Source organism: Homarus americanus, unplaced genomic scaffold (genome assembly GCF_018991925.1).
Source record: "Homarus americanus isolate GMGI-L3 unplaced genomic scaffold, GMGI_Hamer_2.0 scaffold39158, whole genome shotgun sequence".
Lineage (NCBI taxonomy): Eukaryota > Metazoa > Arthropoda > Malacostraca > Decapoda > Nephropidae > Homarus > Homarus americanus.
Window position 1 is genome coordinate 434,014 of NW_024740795.1, and position 8,092 is coordinate 442,105.

Below are 8,092 nucleotides of genomic sequence, written 5' to 3' on the forward strand. Positions count from 1 at the left end.
CAATAATGTTCAATTGTTCATTCTTGGTATATAGATCTACCATAAGACTCTAACCTACGACTCTCAGCTTTGAAATGGTGTTATATAGGGTCAACAGGTCAAAGGTCAAGGTCAGGTTGTTGTGATAGGCGATACGAGGCTTGAGTTCGTATATTAAGACGATAAAAACATTACATCATTATGTTTGTACGAGTGTCTTACTGGTCACACAACCTGTATAATACCAGTTGTTGTATCTTATTGTATTTGTTACTTTGTTGTATAATTTGTGGAATAACGTTGTATTATCGTATAGTGTGTGAGATACTTTACTTCAGTGTTCAGTAACAAGACGTAAGAGTCAGTTGTTATTACATATGTTATTGTCTAGAGATAATTATTGTATTGGTCTGTTTTATGGTAAATCAGTAAACAAACTACAAGTAAACAGAAAGCTACTGTTTTTTTTTTAACTTTTTGAGACATTATTGATTGAAATACTAAAATCTTTTTTACGTAAACTGTGAGGGAGAGACTAGTGAGGTTAGGTTAGGTTAGGTTTTGTTTGGTTTGGTTTGGTTTGGTTAGGTTTGGTTTGGTTTGGTTAGGTTAGGTTAGGTTTGGTTTGGTTAGGTTTGGTTTGGTTTGGTTAGGTTAGGTTTGGTTAGGTTAGGTTTGGTTAGGTTAGGTTAGGTTTGGTTAGGTTAGGTTTTTGTTTTGTTTGGTTTGGTTAGGTTTGGTTTGGTTAGGTTAGGTTTGGTTAGGTTAGGTTTGGTTTGGTTAGGTTAGGTTTGGTTAGGTTAGGTTTGGTTTGGTTAGGTTAGGTTATAAATCTATTTTACGAAGAACATAAATACACAAACGTGACCAAGATGTGTTCACTGACTGATTCACTTAGGAAATAACATGTGGTGGCAGACTGGCCGGCAAAAAAAAAAAAATAAATGAAGTTAATAAGATGTTGTATTGATAAGTGAATATTATTTTTATCTCTAACTATAATAATGAGACAAATAACGCTCAGTAATATTATAAGTATATTTTTATTTATGATGATAGCTTAAGATAATGAAGAAACACAAGAACAAGTGTGTTAAAGTGCAGCTGCTCAGGAGGCGGTAAAAAAAAATTAAAACAAAAAAGTAAAATAAAAATCATAAAATAAAAAATAAATCCCTGAAGGTGCAATAAATCAGCCAGTAACTCACGATAAGCGATTATTAGTAGCGTGAGTGTCAACTGATGAGTAACGCTGAGTAACGCTGCCTCCCAAAAATTCTAATTGTACAACACTAAACATTAACTAGACGACGGGGATCACAACACAAGCTGCCAGGCTGTGTTTTCCCTTCACATGCAAGTAAGAATATTTTCAGAGGAAGAATTATAATTTTTTTGTCTATTTCTGAACGAACACGTAGGAAGGAATTCTAATTGCTGTGTGTCAGTGTGAGGTCTGTGGGAGGTTCAACACGAGGAGGGATATTTAGGTGAAGTTAAGAGCCAACACCACTAAGATAAATACGATTATTGCGGTAAAATTCTCCCCAGTAATGTTTCTTATATGAGGTCTGTAACTTAGCTAAGAGCCTTAACTGTACAGGTGGTGGGAGGGGGGGGGGGATGGGTGGGAGGGAGGTCGATGGTGTGGTGGGTTAAGGAATTTTCTTCAGGTGAGTGTGGCAGCCACGTACACACCTGTATAATTTTAGAAATGTAAGAAATTTGTAGATAATACAAGTAAGTCTGATTTAAGCTACAGGTAAGATTGATTTAAGTTACAGGTAAGACTGATTTAATTTACAGGTAAGGGTCTTATCTAAGTTACAGGAAAGGTCATTATCTAAATTACAGGTAAGATCATTATCTAAGTTACAGGTTAGACTCTTATCTAAATTACAGGTAAGGTCATTATATAAGGTCATTATCTAAGTTACAGGTAAGGCTTGATTCAATAAGGTAGATTAAAATGAAAATCACTCGCAAATTATTACAGGTCATTAAAGTAAATCTTACCATTAGTCGCAGAGGTCAACAGGTAACTATCTAGGGTGAGAGGAAGAGGAAGAAGGAGGGGGAAGAGGAGAAGAAGGAGGAAGAGGAGGAGGAAGAAGAGGAAGATGAGGAGGATGACGAAGGAGAAGAAATAGAAGGAGGAAGAGGAAGAAGAAGAACAGGAGGAAGAAGATTAGGAAGAAGAGGAGAAAGAAGAATAGGAAGAAGGAGAATGAGGAGGAGGAGAGGGAGACAATAAAATAAAAATGGAAAAACGAAGAACGAGAGAGAGGAAACGCATGGATAATTGGGAGGTAGATAATAAATAATGAAAGATTGAGAAACACATGAGGGAGAATAAACAAAGATGATGATATGAAAGGAAAGAGGAAAAGCAAAAATGAAGAAATAGGAAGAAGCAGAGAAAAAAGATGAGGAATGGAGAGGAGGAGGAGAAGGAGGTTGAAGAACACAAGGAAGAGGAGGAACAGGAGGACGATGAAGAGGAAAACAATGAGAAGAAGAAGAAGAAGAAGAAGAAGAAGAAGAAGAAGAATTATTACCAGTTCTGACTCATAGTAAAAACATCATCCACTTCAGCCACTCACCGTCCCCCTCCCACACTAGATGACGTCACCACCAATCACCAATCAGGTAACCCAAAACATAATCGACTATTAGCTAATCCTTGGTCTAATCCTTGAGTAAGAAGGAACACATGAGAGTAAAACCAGTTAGTTGGAGGTCAAACAAGCTGTCGTGTACTGAACAACTTCATTAAACTAATCACACTGTTTTAATTGGTCGATCGGGTACACTGTGATTGATAACCCTCTTTTGATTGGTTAAGGGGATATATTATGGTTAATCGCTCTAATCTGATTGGTTTTTCTACTCCCAATCTTAATGAGACGTTACTAATCAGCGGTGAAGAGACTCAATCATTCATATAAGCAGATATTTCTGGACGAGTCTGGTGGATTATCTGTGACAATTGGGACTTGTTAAAGGGGAAAGAAATCTGTCTGTCTGTCTATCTATCTGTCTGTCTGTCTGTCTGTCTGCCTGTCTGTCTGTCTCTTTTCCTCTTACACACACACATACACACACAGCCACCCCAAAGACAAATTAATCCTCAGTCACTTCTCATAACACCCTGAATCGCTACATCAGTCAGTATGGAATATATCTGACAGTTCACCGAGGGCATGACTCAAGTGATGTGTTCATGGTGATGTGCCTGAGGGCGAACCGGGAGAGTGCTTGGTAGGGTCTTAGTTGAGGCTGTAGAAACCACATAGGGATTCCAGCTCTCTTTCTTGGTCAACTTGGGCGACTGTGAGAGAACTTGTGGGCTTGTGATTGTGGTGGTTGTGGTTGTGGTTGTGGTGGTAGTGATGGTAGTGGTGGTTGTGGTGGTAGTGGTGGTGGTAGTGGTAGTGATTGTGGTGGTGTAGGTAGTGGTTGTGGTGGTTGTGGTGGTGTAGGTAGTGGTTGTGATGGTGGTAAGTGTGGTGGTGTAGGTAGTGGTTGTGGTGGTGTAGGTATTGGTTGTGGTAGTGATTGTGGTGGTGATGGACTTCCTCTTTTGTCCACCATCACCACCCTCCACTCCTGCTCACCCTCAACCACACCAGCTTATCCACCACACCCACGTACCCACCCACGCCCACCTATCCCACCTGCGTCCACCTACCCCACCCACGCCCACCTACCCACACACCTCAAGGATCTATATAGGTTGTATATAGATAATTGCTTTCCATAATTTAAGTCAAAATTAAAAAAAAAAAAAAATATAACGGATATATAAAAAATAAGGAAGTTTTAAATTATTTTTCTGGTCTTGTGTAAAATTTTTAATAACAAAATAAAAAATACAACATTAAATTAGCTCCTTATGTACGGGTTCCCCTCAGAGGTGAATTAAAATCGTCTAGCATTAGTAAAATACAATGTTAAAATTAGTGTCCCTATAATGAAGAGGGGTTAATAATAAGAAAGAAATATAATGGTTGCCCCTCGTGTAATGAGGATGGCCGGCCCAAAGGCCTCCTAGGAGTGAGTTTGTTTAAGGTGTAGAAGCTGTCGCCAACACAACAACCACACCCTGAGTTGACGAGTTACATGACCCAGTGTCAAGGAATAGTCTGAGAAGACCGGACAACTCTCCAACTGCACTGGCTAACCATTACCCCGGAACACGATCCGCAAATCGATTATTATCCAGGTTCCCAATTACTGCTGGGTAGACAGAGGCAAATGGCGTAAAGAATATTGCCCATAGTTTCACCCTGCCCCGGATCGAACCCGGGTCCTCTCACTTGCGAGGCGAGCATGAAACAAATAACCGTAACATCACACACCGACCACCACTCAACATCACTACATCACACCGACCACCACTCAACATCACTACATCACACCGACCACCACTCAACATCACTACATCACACCGACCACCACTCAACATCACTACATTAACAACTTCCACTGTAGCAGAATAATAAAAAAAATAATAATAATAAACCACAAAAACCTTGACATTTAGGTAAGTTAAAAAGAAGATAAAAAAAAAACATATAAAAAGTGGACTCTATAAACCCGCCAGTCCGTTAGAGACACCGAGGCTACCACACTACTGAGCCTTCGGTACTGAGGCCGGCACTGCACTCGGCCACCTTCGCTTCCCCAACTGTAAGATTAGGTTACCTATTTACCTCTGGCTGGAATAGGAATGGCCCCGGGATAGAACACGATACCCATTTTAGAACAGGAGGGTAGCGTTCTATCCACCCCAAGTGACTATTGAAGAACAAATGTGCCTAGACTGTGAGAGTTGATGAACAGGTGTTATTAGAATATTACAGTTGAAGAACAAGTAGTACCAGAGGAAGGGAAATAAGAACAAGTATTCCAAGAACACAAAAGTTAAGCACATTTGAAAACAATCAACAAGAAATTACAAATAACTGTTACCAAAACACCGAGGCCTCAGAACTAGTATTGCCAGATACAAGGAACAGATAAATACCCTTACTACACCTCACAGTCTTCCTTACATTTAGTATTTAATCCACACACACACACACAGGTCACTTGGGGCACCCATGCCAGAGCTGAGGACTATCTACAACGCATTTATACTCCCAAAATTAACGTATGCGTCACCAGCCTGGTCGTCTTTTCTCAACTCTACCCAACAACGTCAGCTAGAGAAGGTACAGAAGAGGGCCTGCAGAATCATGCTCGGCGCAGAATACTCCGGCTACAACAACGCTCTCTCCACCCTGGAAATGCCATCCCTCAGTAACCTCTACCACCACGCACTAGCAAGGTTTGGCAGTGGACTACTGCACCATCCTCGTCATCGCCACCTACTGCCACCGGCAGTCCCCCACCCACCTCGCGCAGTCCGCCACTACAACAAAATTCAGCCCATAAGAGCCGGCACTGATAGATATAAGAACAGCACCATCCCATCTATTGTTAAAATAATAAACAACTCCTGATTTATGTACTGTACAGCCCTGTAACTGTATTGAACTTATATCATTATGTCTAAATCACATGTAAGTTTGTATATTTTCAGCCACCGGCTGCAACTCTATTTATAAACCGTTTATTATTATTATTATTATTATTATTATTATTATTATTATTATTATTATTATTATTATTATTATTATTATTATTATTACACACACACACACACACATACACCTGATAAATCCAAATCAATGTAGCCAGATAAGACAAAAATACTCTAACTTGGTAACAAAAGCATCATGATTGAAACGGCATACCTTAATTGAAATAAAATAAAGCAAATAAAAAAACACAGGCGATTTAGTCATTTTGTGAACATTTTATGATCTACAATAATAGTTCAAAATAGCTACAAATACCAATGTGTTCCTTACTGGGCCGCGGCACAAAATACGTAGTATCACCAAGTCACGATAACTCCTTAAAAACATTAAGTTCACAGGCACTATGTATCAGAACCAGTATGACCACATCACAAGAACATGATGAACATTGTTATCAACTACACAATCGATTATTTTTTCTTGGGACTTTGGTATTAGAATCAGTATTGCCAGAACACTTAGACAACCTTATCAAGAGACTAAAGATTTCGTAAATTGTTATGTTTTCTTCAGCTTACAGTTAGTGGTACTCAAACTAGTATTACCAGATCACCAGGACAGACGAACACTCATATTGGTCATGGAAGTGGGTCATATAGGCTAGTAAGGGGCAGTGTGGATACAGCATACTGAAGACTAAACCTTAATCCGGTACATAACGAGAAAGTGTAACCTGTACTGTACTCGACTGCCCCCCCCCCCCAGTTTACAGATGGGTGTATTGGGGGAGTTTGCTAAGCGAACCAACGACCCTTAAGGCCGGAGGTGAGTTTTCTATCCACCCAGCCACTGCACCCACTAACTAGGTCACAAGAGTATGCTAAATATGTTCTTCTGCTCAAACCCTGAATAACCAATGTTACCAAAGTGGAGATCACTAATCTAGAATTATTTCCTTATCTCACCAGGCAGATGGGGGGGGGGGGTCTAAGACTTTACCACCAGTGTTGCCAGATCAAGATGATGTACCACCTTTATCATACTGTCTTAACGGATTCACATGAACTCATTGTTGTTATGAGGTCACATTGTCTTTGTACTGTAGTTTTTATCAGCTGTCAGTAACCCAATAAGCATTGTTACCAGACAACCTCGTCTTCACTAGCCTGGAGGGACAACAAAAGACCTTTTGCAACACCACCCAGCTGACCAATAATCAATGGTATGTGTGTGTGTGTGTGCAGGTCAGGTGTGGTCTCAACAGGTAATATATATATATATATATATATATATATATATATATATATATATATATATATATATATATATATATATATATATATATATATATATATATATATATATATATACTGAAAGGTCAAACACCCCCTCCGCGTTTGACCTTTATTGCTTAGATAATAAAGTTTATTTTTATTCCTGTGAAGTTCGATGATTCACACCTAAAATGTCATATTCATTGACCTCTTCTCTGTGTGTTAAGTAATTACTCCATAACTTAACTCTCGATAGTGTGAACAAATATCTCAATGTCTCTTAACTGTTTTTATATTATTTTAATTATTAATCTCTTCCTTAACTTGTGTTTTTATTAAGTTTAGATAAATATTTCAATGACTATCGTCCTCATTATGTGGTGTTATCTTAATTCATCTAAAACTGGTTGAAATTTTAATCCCGTCCATATTAACCCACATCTTACCTCTCCTCTTTTGGTTGAGCTTCCCTGATTCGAGAGGTTGGGTACACGGACCTCTCCTGACTTATATAGTAAGTAAGTTAATAAAAGAAAAAAAAGGTTAATATTTACATCCTGGACATTAATAACCTCTATTCTTTAAAATAAATTCCCACCAATGTCAACACCTATACGTACGTTTCTATTGGTTCAGATTATATGACGTCACTTCCTTAGTAACGGTGTCCGCCATATTGGTTGAGAGATAAACAAAACACTGCCGATTACATGCCGATTACACCCGAGTGACACATCCCATTGAACTTTGATATTTCTCTATTTTTTCAACTATAATGAACCGATTTGTTGAGAAATATGAAGGTGGAATTTTTTGTTTATAAACTCGTTCTGTGACTCGAGCTGTGAACTGGGTCTTGCTTCCCTCAGGTGACAGATGACAAGAGGAAAAAGGGGATCAGATGATATTCACAGTGAGGGGGGAGGGGGGGAGGGGAGGGGGGGAGCGGGATACCTGGGTCATCTGTTTCAGTTCTTATGTGTATTGTGAAGCTCATATGAACGCCTGCAGCTGCTGACGCATTGCACTTTTAGCACAAGATCAAAGTGATATCTAGAATGATTTAGACGTATAAGCTCTTAATATATAAAGAAATAATAGTGTGATTTGTTTTTTATTAATTTAGAATAATGTAAATCTTTATTTTATTAAACGTAGTAAGATTGGTTGATTTTAAAATAAGATAAATATGCTTAGATTTAACGAAATATCTTAAAGAAATGGATGTTTATACTCCTCTCTCTCTCTCTC